The following is a 16,268-nucleotide window of genomic DNA, read 5'->3' on the forward strand; positions in this document are numbered from 1 at the left end:
CATTTAAATATTTACCAAAGTAAGTAAAGTTCGACAAAATAATATTTTTATTTGTATCAAAGCTCATGTGTTTTATCTGTTACTGGATACGATCTTATTGATAACTATTTTATATCCATAAGAACTTGCGAACATATAACTGAAACCCCTACTATTGGTTTCTTAAACATTTTGTAACTATATGGAGCTGCTAATGTGTTTTCAGAGAAAATAAAAGGGAAATATTTTGACAGCTAACATATGTCCGTTGATCGTTAATTTATTGCAACACTTTGTTGTTCCTCTCAGTCTTTAATTAATTCATTGGGACAGCTTTTAAATTAAATGTTTCAGGAAGAAGATAATGTTAAGTGATTTATAAAGCACAAAATGGTAGCACAATAACTTTAATAAGAATTATGATACCAGATGTCAGATTTGAACTAAATACTGTTAAATAAATTGGGAACAAATACAGTAAAAATTATGCAACGCATTAAACACAGAACATTTTCTTCAAACACTTGTAAGTAAATAATCAGAGGAAAATTTGGCAGCTCTTAATATATCCATTGAGTTTATACAACTGCGTAATGTTTTACGGTATGGGCCGAGACAATAATGGCTTGCTCATAACATTACTCGTCCTCGGACCCTGTACCACGGAGCATTATCGTCTCGAAGAGTGCGCGTCGTTGCCAGCAAAATGTTCGAATCTCAGAACAATTTCGACAACTTGTAACGTTTCATGAGTCTCGAGGTACAGGGTTTTCACGAGTTAAGTTTACAGGAAACGTGTCGTATATTTAATAGAAAATAGCTTCGAAATTAGGAGAATACGTTCGAAGTTTTTTCATAGGAATCGTTCAGTTTAAAAATGAAAAATATTTTATAGAAATTTAAACTAACTTCTTGATTCTAAATAATTGTATTCTATAACTTCATATAACATGTCATCACTCATCCAGTAGGCTGTTCAAATTTACATAGAATGAGATGCGCCCAGGCTTAATTAGACGTAAAGGCATAAATCATAGTCGACTTTATGTCATTTTGATGTGACTTCAGACGAAGACGGACGCCTCTACCTCTACCTGATATTTTTATTGTAATTAATCTTAATCATTTTAAAATAGCACCAATTTATATAACGCTCAAATCATATCTTGGGCTGAAGAACTTTAAATTAGAGTCTTATTATAACTGAAATCTCTACTTCATAGCTGAAGTTATCGATATAGGTACCTAGAGAAGAAGGTAGTGAATAATGTCATTGTTTTATGTGCAAAATTTGTTGTCGACATATTTTCGTACCAGCGATACCAGTCACCGAGTTGCAAATCAATCATGGGAAAAACATGACTTAACAGTCTTTAAAAATATAGTATTGATTTCCAACTTTTCCGTATTACACTTTCATTGTTTTTAAGAAGAATGTGCGTAAGGATGGTTCAATATTAAATATCAAATTCTAAAACGATTTAAATTTTAAATTAAATTTAATATTAATTGCAATAACATACAGTGAGTAGCCAGAAGAACTAAAATATTAAGTAAAGGTTAGAAATAGTAAACAAAGTCTATAAGCTGTAGTATATCTGTCTATAGGTACTCTATTGAATGCGTAAAATTAATATTCATTAAATAGCTTAGTTAGCTGTCGTTCATACGAAATCTAAAAACCGTATTGAAGGAGAATGGGTGCGCTTGCAATGAAAACGGCAGCTACACGCTTGATTGATGGGTTAAAGGCAGCCGAAGACAAATTAAAAAACAATTCCAATGACGACTCGTCACGGCAGTGTGGTTAAATCTTCAATTAAGGCTTTGTACTTATACAGGGTGCTATTATTGACGCGTTTTTTATTAGCTGTATAACTGTTGAGCGTTTTTACTATTCATAGACCATAGTGCCCTTAATTATTTATGTGTATGATGTATTGTTTCAATGAAACCACCGTTTTTGTAGTATATATATAGCTTATAAAAGAACTTAAGAATTATTTATTGAAGATTATTTCAATAAATTGTATGAATTAAAACTTTAAAAGCGTTATGCTAATAAGGAGATTAGATAATTGAGATAGGTAAGCTTTAGATAGATTTGTTGACAAAAAATTACCTCATGTTTAAAAATATATCATTGTTATCTTAAATAGTTAAGAAATTTTTAAATAAATATACCTAGTAGTTAAGTATGATTCATTTTAACGAAATGATTCATCATAAAACTAGCTTGGTCGCTTTACATAAAAATTCCTATCAAATGGCACATAGGAATTTTTCTGATATGTACAAAAATATGATTTAAAAATAAATTATGACTTTACATATTAGAATCATGTAAGTGCCTATTTTGTTTTTATGCTTTAGTGAAGATCAATAGAAAATAATATAGAAAACTTACACTCACTGTATTAACCTTATAGACTATAGTTATAGTCCTTTAAGATACAGATTATTGACTTATGATATTATGTACTCAACAATAGCATGTTACAAAGAAGTAGCTATAGTGGCTGCCTCACAAATAAAATGGTTCAGAAAGTTCTCTTTTTACCTAATTGAATTAATCCAATTACCTAGAAAGTTCATATTTACAATTACTTAAGGGATAGAAGCAACGCGAGTGAATACAAAATTGTGATACAATCTCATTAGGAGTTTATGAGCCATTAATATATACTACATACCAGTACTTATGTGTAGTCAGAACACCGTGAACAATTTTAGCTGCCGGAGTAATTAATTAGGTGGTCCTATGTGATGGGGAGATTTATAGTTCAGACGCGAAGATCGTTGGCAATCTTTAGCTATTTTGTTGCTAACTACGCTTTAAACACTACGGAAGCCTTATATTATTATATATACCTACCCTATATTTTACTTGTGCGATTGAAGTACGGAAGATGATTGAGGGTGAATTTTTTCAAATTGTTATGATATGGATATAGAGCGAATGTGTGTGTATGTGAGGGTGTGCGTGTATGTGGGTTCAGTGTTGTATGTGTGTGTCAATATACCAGAATATACTTCAGATTTTGGTATATTGAAATTATGCTCAAATCTATTTAAACATGGTTCACTCCAAACAAAAGTTTTATTATAAAACATTTTATGAGATATTACTATGCAAACAGGGTCAAGAGACGTATTACATCATCTATATCGTCTATCTATATCACAAAATCCAAGAATATAGGGTAGGGCGGGGCTAGTTGAGCAATTTTTCACTTGAGCGGATATAGCTCCTCAATAATAAGTCTCAATGAGTCGTTATGCGGCTTGATGGATTAGTAATTTATCCCTTAGCAAAAGTGTCCATAGTAATTTTTTGTAACAAGTCGAATTTAAGAGCTACAGCTGTTTAAATGCAGAAAGTCAAGTACGCTCAATGTACCCCATAGGTGAGGTAAGTTGAGCAAGGGTATGGGGCAAGTTGAGCACTAAGAATGTCTAACCAAACCATGGGTTCAATGTTGACTAGAGAAGTGAAATATGTGTTTGACAATCAGTTCTTTATTTATAGTCTTTTAGTGACAGAAAAACAAAACTTAAAATAATTTTCTTTGGATAATTAACTGAAAATAGAATAAACAAAACATCAACGTATCTTAAGACTAACTTTAGGATTAGATTCAGTCTTTCTGTTTAAAATCAGACTTAAATATCTTAAAAAAATATATTAATAAGATCTTAGCAACTTAATCGTCATTGTTACTGTTGCAATTGACACAAACGAAAGTAAGACCAGCACCTGGAACACATTTTGTATGTGCCCATTCCCTGCAAGCTTGACACTGGATCCAATTTTCTCCTGGTAAACTTTCAGCATAGCCTTCGCAACAAATCAGACAAGAATAATCATTATCATCACTTTCTTCACTTGACCTTCATTTAATTTCTTCAAAAATCTCTTCAAAGTCATCCGTTTGATACCAAATTCTTTAGCGGCGGCATTAACACTTTTTTCTTCATCATTGACAGCCTTTGCAGCATTTTTTAAATCTTCAGTAATGTAAGAACATCTTGTAGTCTTCCTCTTGTAAGTCCGCATCCTAACAAAAAATAAAACATTAATTACTTCAGTTGTTTGAGTCGTGGGGTAAGTTGAGCAACTATAGCTCAACTAACCCCAACCCGGAATTTTAGAACAAAAGTGAGGTTATAAAAAAATCGTAAGAGTTATACCCAGAACCTCTCTACATATCAAAAGTACAATAATTATCTGGAAGATTAACACTTACCTGATTGAAAACAGACAACAATTGATTAATATAGACGAAAACTTGCAATAAACGACGTTTTTACTTTTTGGGCACAAAATAAACAAAACGCACGGGCGCTTCACTCGTTCGTCCAGCCGCCTCTAGTGATCGCGTGGTGATTACCCCTCCCGCGACTCCTTCTTTCCGCCATACGATGCCTATACGTATGGTGAATAGTTTGCGAGATATTTCGATTGCCCAACTTGCCCCTATGCTCAACTAGCCCCGCCCTACCCTACATACATATTATATACCAACTTAATATATAAATGTATAGTTAGTAATAACAATTAGTAAATATGCCAAATATATGAGCATAAACAATCCATACTATACATAAACATAGGTACTCACGTACTGACAGAGATATAGCCCACATAGGTATGTATGTACATACCTTATGCCATTCTAAAAGGAATTCCTAATTATATTGCAATTTACCGACATATTAACTAATCATTGACACAAAAATTACATATGATTGTGTATTAATTATACCTACTTTATAAATATTTTAATCTAAGGCCAATAACAAAATCAATGTAGTTAGAGCACTTAACTAGAGATTCTAATATTTATTACTAATATTTGAAAAATATAAATTATTATAACATGTAATTAACATCAAGTGATTTATATATTAGAAATAATTTATATCTTATATTCATGCAATAATTTATTTCAAGTAGAAGTCCACGTTTGATCGCAAAGAGCGAGGTCAAGCTATTATGCGTTGAGCAGTCAGCTCTGTGATGCCTAGATAGATAACGTGCGCTATGAAGCAGTTGCAATTTATGCCAATTTATCATTCTACTGTCATAAACTTACCATAAAATATATCAACTGACATAACGCATGAATAAAATTCATAATAACACCACACTGAGTTCAATATCCGTTTTTAAAAACAACTCTTAATTACAATTCAATATCACAACACGACATAACTGCATCAAAAAATATAGACATGAAAGTAATCCTAGAGCAGACCACCTATATTAATAAATCAGCATGAGCCGTTTATTAAGTTCCCCGGTAACTATATCCGCACCTTGCTCAAACAAAAACTTGAAACAATTAAGGAAACATAGCGTTATAACGTAAAAGCAATTTGTCCGCTATTTCAAAATGTACATTAAACCTATGGTAGGAGAGATTAATTTCAATTGTGACGCAATTTTATCGATATTGATATGAGACGGCATGTGGCATTCCAAAGCAGGTTTCTTCGATGAACTGCATTTTCATAGAATTACCAGCGTTTTTCCGACACCTTACAATTGCGTGTTGCGAATTCTAGAAAGTGATGTACGTTTTTTTAATTGGTTATGGTATTTTAAACGGTAAATGTGTTGTATTCAGTTTAGAACGAATTAAAACGATCTGTCTTTGTAGTTCTAAATTTGCAATAATATTATGTATCTAGTTGTAAAGATTAACATTTTAGCATGAGCATACAAACTCAAACGTAATATGTACATAACACATATATCTATATGAATCTAATTAAGTAAAAACATTAATTTTAATATTTTATGTTTAATAATCTTTTTAAAACGGCGTTGACATATTTTTTATACTTATAAGTACATATTTTAAAGACTATAAGATGAAGAAGCATAAATTAAATAATTTTGCACATCTCTACTTTGCTTACATTAGTCGCGTCATAAATAATGGATTTAATTTTGTTCCCATATCGAATGTAACCGCAACCGTATCAAAGTTATAGCATAAATAAAAAGAGGTTTTGCAAAGAGCGAACATCTAACAATGCGAGCGTAGCGAAGCGAATTCTTCAAGTTTCAAGCCTCGAAGTTTTACAGGTGCGGTTTCTCTACATTTAGCGAAGGATTTCAATTAAACTCTATACGAATTTGCCAAGTCTAACGTTCAACTCGAATTAAGCACTTAGCATGTTTGTGAAATATGTGAGTGCGAGTTATAAGCTATAGTTTTAACTACAATTGTAATGTTCATTTCGAGGTAGATATCATTGTATTCAATGCGCCCTATCGTTCAATTGACATAATAAAAATGTAGGTTCAACATAAATTTTACTGTAATTTGAATTATGATATCGAATAAAAATATTCAACATCGACTTTCCTAATTTATCTAATTAATATGGTGTTGCTATCTCAAACTACGTTTAAATTTAATCATTCGCCATAAATATCTAGCTAAATTGAAACGTCTTAATAAACTTGTTTGTCTTGTTAATAATACCAACAGTATTCTATTCAAGTTTGATACCTACACAAAATTCCTTGTATAAGCTCCTTGTTTCATAATTCAACATGGTATTATAAATGGCTTAGTTGCTGAGACTGACAATAATGTAACTGGTTGGAAGACTAAAGGATATAGTATAAAATAAACAACGTATTTATAAAGTATTCAAAGGAATTGTGAAATAGTTCGTTGTAAGAATATATTTAAATGATTACTAAAAATAAAAACGTAGCGGTCTCGTTACTAAATTAGCACTTTCGCAAGAGTGAAGTTTTCACACGATTTTCATATTCCCACGCGCGGAGCGTTACAAAAGGGGCTTAAAAGTGAATTGAGGAATCCTTAACTCACGTACGGAGTCGTTTAGAGGTTACTAGGCTTGCTCAAGACCGGTTTGTCACATGGCCCTCGCCACGTGCGGCCTCCAGAATATACTATATGGAGTTATCTATATAAAACCAAACGGTGACTCGGACCTCTGGTGGACCATTAAACGAAAATGTTAACGGACTTTTTATTTAAAGTATGAAAATGTTATCTGTATAAAATGTAGACTGTGCTTGAATATAGTGTAAGCTATTTGATTAATGATAGCTTGTTTTAGACATAAACTTAGGTACCTATTTAATTTAATAAAATGGTATTTATTTTAATAGAAAATAAAAAAATATGCGATACAGATATACAATACCATTTTATATTAAGTTGATAAAATATTCAAATTTATTTATAACTTATTTTTCTGAATAATTCATAAAATATTTGATTAATACGAAATGTAATTTGAGTGCTGTATTTTCTATCATATATTTTTCTAAATTGAAATTGCACAGATAACAATATTGTATGGAACTTATTTATTTATTTCATTTAGTATCTAGATATTTTTATAAAATTGAAAAGTAAATAACAAATCTCATACAGCTTTAATACGTATAATGGGGCGGCCTTGTCATTTCAGAGTGATCTCTACCAGGCTAACTTATTTAGCTCTAACTTATTTAGTTAATAAAGTAACAATGATTGATTGTTCTAGAACAGAAGTTAAGAAACAGTTGGGCGCGGCACGCACGGGGAACAACCACCCCAAAACTTAGCACATTATTCAAGCAAACGCGACTCTTGAGTAATTTTGAAATATTGCAATTTTCAAGTCATACCACAGCTTCGACGGGCCGGCTAAACTTTTTTATAACATAAATAACGTTACTTAAAAGTTCTTAGAGTATTTAGCGAATAGAGAACGTTTTTTTATTACTATAAAGAGCTCATACTGGAGTATTTTTATGTTTATCTGAAGAAAAACTCAGTCGCTATCGTGTCAAAGTATCTAATATGATTCATTAACAGTCTTTAGTTACATACCTAATATACAGTATATGAAGTTATACAATTAATAAAATTAATATTATTTCCATTTCAAAACCGTAAGCTTTAAAAAACGTAAACAAACCGTTAAAATGTGTCCATTTTCACTGAGGAGGTTAATTTACAATTACATTAAGTGGTCCTAATGCAAAATCCTTGTTTCAAATAATGAAGTCATATGAAAAGGATGAAGGAAGTTTTAATCCATCAGTCCTCGGAATCACAGACACAATAGAAAATCTATTGTGTCGCGCCCCGATCGGGGCTTACGGTGGTCAATGGGTTAAAAATGTATTTGAGGCATGTCTTATCAGTGAAAAATATCTACTAAATTTTAATATCTGTTAGTCTTCAGTCATGTTTTTTCTATTTTATTAATGTACCACGAGTTTTTTAATTAACCGTTAAATGTTTTATAAACTAATTTAAAATTCACTACGCATAAATTGCACAATACGCATGTGAAGTTTGTTTTTTATAAAATATTTTTAAAAAGAAATTAAAGAATTTCTTTGAAATACAATCGCTCCTCACTGACCTTTGTTACAAAGGAATAATAAATATTTGCGCACAATAGAGACGGGAGCAATTAAAAACTACTAAAACAAAAGAAACATCTTCACATTTCAAAAGAATCATCAAGTTTAACAAAGGCGTGTTTAAAAAATACAAACACGTGTTTAAATGTGACGTAACAGTATCACAAACTCTAAACTAAAGTGCACATCTCGTAGTAAATCAGTAAAAAAATTGCATTCTGTCGTCTATTGTGATGTTAAACAGCGAAAAGATGCAAATACAACGCACGAGACCCGTTATGTTTACAAATTTCTTTGAAGGTCCGTTAACTTTAAAAAAATAAAAGAATGCTTTTATCTAGTCACAATAGGAGCAGACCGTCAGGGGTCGTGAGACAATAAAATTGCACAATTTACAAAGAGGATTTAGACAAAGCTCATATTTTCTAGCAATTCACCTGCTTAAGTAAGCAGGTAACCAATTATTATGGTAATGCATTTGACAATGAATCAATGATATGATGTTTTGAAGAACTGTGGCCAAAAGACGATCGGCGCTGAAACACCTTGTGGTAATTTATTGCTCTATTTATGTAGGCTTATAACAAAAGCTCGTTTCCGTGTTCTTTATCAAAGGACGCTATCGGTTGAAACGAAAATTTACAGCTCTTAATGTATGAAAAAATTCACGAGAACTCACTTTGTATAAAGTAACTTTATTGATAAACTGATAATATTTTTATGAGAAGCCTATTAAATAATGTGAGTTTGAACGATATTTGTACGCGAAACCGATGCGATTATTGAACAGATGCGGTGAGGTTTATGACTGCTAATAGAGTTTATGGCTTTTTTATTGACATTAATGTTCTCTTGATTCTACCGTTTACGACCGCCTCATTCATTATCGAAGTGTGAGGTCAAAACATCTTTAAATCAGACGAAAATATGATTAAGTAGTTGATACGTATTCGTCCTAATTGATCAACTATAATCGAGCTTTATGTTTACATTTATTGACTATATACGTCAATCTTATCAAAATTATGTTGTCATTGCATTTAAATGAGAATGTAACCTAATCAACGGATAAGAATGAAAAATATTGTAAGTATATATTCTGAATCGTGACACACTTAATTACATGCAGTTATTTAAATTGATTGTTGTTTATACATAGGTATTTATATAAATTGCATACGCATTTAAACAAAATTCTATTTAAACTTTTGATTGCAGGTAGGTATATTATAATTTATACACGCGAAATAAACTTGAAATAATTTGTTATAAACTACCTATAGTATAAATACAATATATTTATGTGGATACAGAATGTTCTGGGACAAAGGGTATGCTTAGGGTGGACGATTAAGTAATAAATATATTTAAAGTATAAGACAATGATGTTGTAACAAGCGGGACCCAATGAGAATACAAACGTGCGCTCCTACACCGTATAATTTATAGCTTATTCGATAATTATGCGGATTTAAAGCTGAAGTGTGCTTTACGGTCCGGTTTACGGTTCTTCGCGATATCTAGCGATAAGGCAATTTGCGTTTTGTTACCGCACCGGTGGGACGGATTCGCTGCGATGTGGTCACCGGTGTATGTACGATACGAACGGCTATTTGCTTATTCCGCTGCGGCTGCGAGACGATCGCTCGCCACGTTTGAAGTGACTGCAATTTGTCTCCAACGACGTATTTCAAGCAGATATGATCGTGTGTACGACCGCTTGCATACATTTTTCACTAACAGATGTCGATTTTTTGCAAGTATCGCGGGAGGTAACACGTTCACCTGGTACTTCAGAATGTTTGACGCTTCGAATTAAGTTTTTATCAAAATTAAATACAGCCCCGACGGCGTATCTACGCGACGCGATGCGGCACCAATAAAACGTTTAACTACCTATATTTAGAACTGCATCGATATTTATATTATTCGCTGACACTACAGTTGTTGCGAGCATTCATGTGCCATGAAGATAAAAATATGCAAATACAGTCTTAGAGGAAGCTGCGGTCTCGACTCTCGAATAAATCGAGAGCGCATCGTAAAATGACCATTAATCGTAGATACAGCTCGGCGCTAATTAAAAACAGGTCTGTATCGATACTATAAAAATTTACTAACTTTCTTTTAACATAGCTTAATGTGTGAACAAGCAAGAAACTGAAATAAAATAGTCGATAAATAAACATGAATTTTAATCAAATTCGAGTGGCAGATGCTCGATTCACATACGGCAATAACAAGTGGAATGGCACACCTCGCGTCGCAAAAACCGAGGTATTGTTGGAATCACTCATTAACTTATTAAGATGATAATTTATTACCGTGAGGGAGACAATTTCACGATCGATATAGAGTCCTTTGCATTACTACTCATCTTTTTTGTTCCGTTTTAGTAATAAATGCACTACAATAATGGTTCGATTGTGCGAGTGGTTGTACGTTTATTTTATTTATATTTTTTTATGTTTTCATTTATATTCATAATACTTAGCTTTTGAATCCATGTTTTTCTATAATTTTATATTTATATACCAACGCAAAATTTATAGCATAATACAGGTAGGATACCTACACTAATACATATGCATTTATATAGGCTGTTGTTTTATGAGCATTGGTAAGAAGTTAGAACTCTTTCCATTTTATTTCACATAATAAATCATAACACATACTTAACTATAAATAGAAGTCGCTCAATCATGTATTTTATGACAGTAAAAATGACACAGACTGTGAGTTCTTCATACAACACTATAGTATAGTATTTATTGTATTGAAAGAAAGTTTTATTATGAATTCATTAGCCAACAAAATTAAAAATTATCTTTGTCGTAAGGAGATAACTAATAGATATGGTTTATAACTACTTAATAAAATAGGAAGATATAATTTAAATTAACATCTTCATTATTGCATCAACTACTTTTCTTTCTTCATACAATTAACAAAAAGATCCTACTATTGCCTGGTAGAAACCACTTATTAACGATATTGTTGCCTTAAGCAAGATCTAAGTTTTATTATTTGTTTTTATTACTAACTAAATAGTATCTATAAATAATGTATAATAATTAATTTATTTAATACGTACCTACAGCAACAATAACATAGCTACAAGTGGAATAAAGCAATGAATGGTCCCAACGCATACTTTGAACTTGAGCGGCCTTTTTGCCCTAAATATCTATTTGCCGACTTAGTGCAAAGCCGTTTCTAGCTTTTATAAAATGCATTTGTTACATTGTTGAAACCTGCTTACATACAATTACTGCCTGTCAGTGTTCATCGGTATTTTATAAGAATTTACATTAAATATTTATTTAATTAGTCACATACTCTGTGTATTAATGGGTTATTTCATATTACAGATATTAAACACTTAATAACTTTATGAAGTAAACTTGAAATACTAAATTTATTTACACATTTTCAGTTTTATTAACCTTTAAAGACAAATTGATCACGATTTACTTGTTTAAAAAAATGTAGAGCTAAAAATATATGTTATATTTCGCATATTTTATAATGGCGAAACATTCTCTATTGTTTATTCCTTTATGCTACTAAGCGTAATACAGATTTTAGTTTAGAAAACACTACAGAGGTCAGATTGTAATCAAACTCTATGTGAAAACTAAATTATGGCGGCGCGTGCGCAGAATCGCAAACGTTTTCAACACTTTATAATATAACAATATTAGGTATTCTGTGAATGTAATTTATATGGTTAACATATTACAAATAAGATTTTTTAAACGGATTATTATTTATTTGTTTTCGGTAGTGATTAAGTATTTTCACAAATGAGAAGTTAGCACTATAAATTTTTAGTAGGTACCTATGTCAAAACACATATTTAATATTTTTATTGTATTATTACAAACCTTACAATTAGATATCATTATTAGATATGTTTGATTAAATACATGTACATTAAGTAACACCTATAAAACGATGTTTAATTCAATTTTCTAAGTACGTGGTAGGTGTCATTTAATGAGGGTAGTTTTTATGACAAATCTCGTCAAGACAGTTATAATAAAAACTTGCTCCCAAGTCCCAATACAGCTATGTACGGTGTGATAAATTATATCCCATAATATTATCTTAGGATCAGTGTCTCATTTATTTCTTTGCAATTGGACTTTTAATTCTTTCCTACAAATATGGAATATGAAGCGTTAATGCGGAGTTTATTTTTTTTTATGGATGGATGCTCTATTTTTATGTGGGAAAACATATATTAGTTTTGTGTAAATAAGATGTATGAGGTTTTTTTAAAGTTTATAAATAATATAATGTGTAATTTGGTTATTTTTACAATCATAATATGTAATTATCAACACGTGTACATAATATGTAATATATATTATAATATACAACCTATGATTGAAGCGTTTTTGTTTTTTTTTTTTAAATTTGTCCATACCATTTTGACTTTACTATCTACTTACCTCGGTTTCAGCCCCTACTCATCTTTTTAAAATATATGTATTTTCATAAACGTAAACATGTTTCATAATTGATAGAGATCAATTTTTGGGAATTTTCTTCATTGATAGAGATCAATTTTTGGGAATTAATTTCCTTCAGTTGTATAAGGTACTTAACAAAAGTTGAATCTTTAAAACTTTACATTCAGTAGGATCATATAGAGCCATTATCTCTTTTGATTTACTTTGAAAGTCATTTAACAAGCTACACCTAAGTTGGCTCTATCATTTATATTATGTATAGACTTTTTATTAGTAGGAGACAAAATCAAATTTTTGCAAGCTCAATTTTTAAATAAAAATACCTTTAAACAAATAAACGTTTAAATATTAATTAATTTAAAAATTGGACAACTTTCAAAATTAAAGTTAGATTTATTTTGCTTAAATGTACCAAATGTAAGAATACAAATACAAACAAATTCTTGACTATAAAAAATGTATAATTCATGTATATAATATAATAATTGACGTCATCGAAAAACAGGTAACATTACCTTGTACATTGAACCAGGTTACTAACCCCTTATCACGCGGCTAGGTGAAATATTTTTAATTTAAATTCAAACAAGTCAACCCACAGAAAAGTAATTATTTGTTATCTTTTAATTTTAGTTAATGGCACTATTTACATGGCGGTGGAGATACAGTTAATTATAAGTTGATATAGTCTTCCAATAGGAGGTTAACATTTCCTTATTGGGCTCATAAATTTACCTATCAAATGATTTACCGTTCACCCGTTTTTTTGCCTCACTATCTTATTAAGGTATCAAGTACCTAATTATTAATTATATTTTATTGGAAAATTATGAGAGGATATAATATGATGGTACTGACTGTATTTAAAAAGTATTATACATGGTTTTGGTAACTTATAAAATACCTACATCTCTACACTACACTCATATAAAGATAATTTATTAATTATTTTTATCATGTCCTCTAGAGGTTGGTATATTTATTTTCCCAATAGCTCTATATATCAATTATATACCATCTAGGTAAGTAATTTATATTAGGTAATTATTTCTAATAGATATTATAAGGTGTTGATGTTTTATGACTACCTAGTAGGTAAATATTTTTTATTTCAAACAATTTTAATAGTCTCTATCAAACAACCCAAACTAATGATGAATTTTATTATATATTATTCATTAACAATATATAAAAATGAATCGCAAAATGTGTTGGTAAGCGCATAACTCGAGAACGGCTGAACCGATTTCGATAATTCTTTTTTTATTATATTGATATGATGTACGAGGATGGTTCTTATGTAGAGAAAACGTAAACATGTACCACGGGCGAAGCCGGGGCGGACCGCTAGTTAACAATAAAATAGCTGTAGCTGTAGGTACTTATTGCATATTTAAAAGAGCCTTCTTAAATTATATCTTTTTATCCTTTGAAGTAACGCAAAAATAGGCTTTAAAGCAACGCTGTAAGGTTCATTACTACTTAACATTTTCGAATGTATGACTATGTAGAGCTAAGTAAGAAAATAGCTTATTATTGTGGATTTGCTATAGGTATGTTTGAAGATAATTTTATTTGTGATCGTGGATTATTTTTAGTCCAATATCTAATAAGAGATCATGAAACTTTTATGTTGTGATAGTCTGTATTTTTCATTTTATACATACCTAGTTCAGTGTTTGTTTTGTAAGACAGAGTAGGTAGTAAATTCATTCGTTTTTAAAATACTTTTGGTCTTCTCAATTAATAACCTCTTGCCCAGCTGTTCTAGAGCAACTTTGAAATGTTTATTGTCATTGTTTGGCAATCATACAAATTGAATAGTTTGTCTAAAATCTTTTTAATTAGATGTTTTCTCTTATAAAATGTGAGCGTCGTTCTTCACGCTAAATGACTCATAATAATTTTCTCCGTCGTAGTGTGTAGGGCTATTTATTGTCGGCGTTTTACAACGAATGCGCCGTTGTAATCATTCGGAATACCTATGAAATGTCATCGAGATCCCGCGCAAAAGTTTGTTCGGCGAACAGAACTTATGTGCGACCCTCTGCTCCGGCGTGAGCGAAGTCGGGAGCAATAAATCGGCAATAAACCTTACCTTAAGCGGAGCGGCCGCCGTCCGCCGTCGGCAAATGGGCTCGCGGCATCCCGCTCGCTAATAACTTCTTCACAAACTCACAGTTCTACAGAGTTTAAGAGTTTCACTCGTCAAGTCACGTGTCAGCGTTTTATCGAAGGCATGAGCGCAATACGTAATGCGTCAGGCGCACGTGGGTACGCGGCCGTCAGGTGCGACCGGCGACGCGAGAAGTCGTTGTTTATGGCGCGCTGAGTTACGCAACGCGTAGTCGCCGACGCGCGCGTCAGTTGAGTGTGCCGACCGATGCTTTACGAGCGACGCCGCACCCCCCGCCTAGCGACGTACGTCGCGGCGCCGCACTAAATCTGCGACCAACAGAAAAGGACACACCACCCTCCGTTAATCCAGCACCATTGATGTCCGAGAGACAACGTTAATCGAGCCGATTAATTGAACACTCCGTCCGCGATAGAATTGTATCGGCGGTGGTTGTCCGTAGCACGGCCGATCCGAGCAAGTGCGGCGTCGTAAAGTTTCTTCGTGTATCGTTCGATGCACCAGACGTTGATAACTAATACGTTTCACGTGAAAGTGTCTCTACTTCACACATTTGCCCGTTATTTTATATAAAATAATTATATACTATGAATGTTATTTTATAACGAACGAATCTATTAACTAAAGACAGCCGTTCAGATAAGCTCTCAATGTCACTATACATCAATGTACCTTATTTAAGGCGCGTGCGCACCAAATGGAACTATTGACTTTATAGATTGTCAAATTGTCAATCAACCTCATTTCATTTTGGATCGATGACTAAAACGACTTTGTCGTACTACTTTTATGGTTTTCATTATTTATAAAGTAAAACTAACTTATTAAACAGATATATACAGCTACTATTCTTTTTCCATGTCTGACAGGCAGGCATTCCTTGTTAAACAAATCATTTTACATTCATATATCAAAATTCCAATCCCATTTGAATCCTTGATTTTCAATAAAAACAGAAAAATTTGAAAAAAGTATTTTTTAAACATTTTGTTTTATCTTTTTTCCTTGAGACTCTTTGACCAGATATTTAGAAGGTCATATTATGTCATATTATGGATAGATTGTATTTATAGATTAATACACTAATCGACCATGCTTCGGCACGAATAGCCAGCTTGCATCGTAGAAAGTACCACACCTCCACAAGTCGGTGTAAAATAGTTCTTTAGAAATGCTATTAGGTACGTTTCGTACCTATAGTAGGGAAGCCGGAGGCTGGTATCACACTTCGTAGTCCATTCTTTTATGCCTTTCGACAATAATT

At 31.9% G+C, this 16,268-nt stretch overlaps 1 protein-coding gene across 1 annotated transcript in view; it reads right to left on the bottom strand.

Annotated features, from left to right (window-relative positions):
- LOC149488404 (homeotic protein antennapedia-like) overlaps nucleotides 1–15,463 on the bottom strand; it is a 158,524-nt gene extending 143,061 nt beyond the window's left edge. The window contains exon 1 of the mRNA XM_089695044.1: nucleotides 14,966–15,463. The gene's annotated coding sequence lies outside the window, so the exon portion shown is untranslated. The remainder of the gene's footprint in view (nucleotides 1–14,965) is intronic.
- Between the last annotated feature and the right edge of the window lie 805 nt (nucleotides 15,464–16,268).

This window comes from Colias philodice, chromosome 5, assembly GCF_061535455.1.
Source record: "Colias philodice isolate Cphi_HAF_F1 chromosome 5, ilColPhil1 Martin Lab GWU primary, whole genome shotgun sequence".
Classification (NCBI taxonomy): Eukaryota; Metazoa; Arthropoda; class Insecta; order Lepidoptera; family Pieridae; genus Colias; species Colias philodice.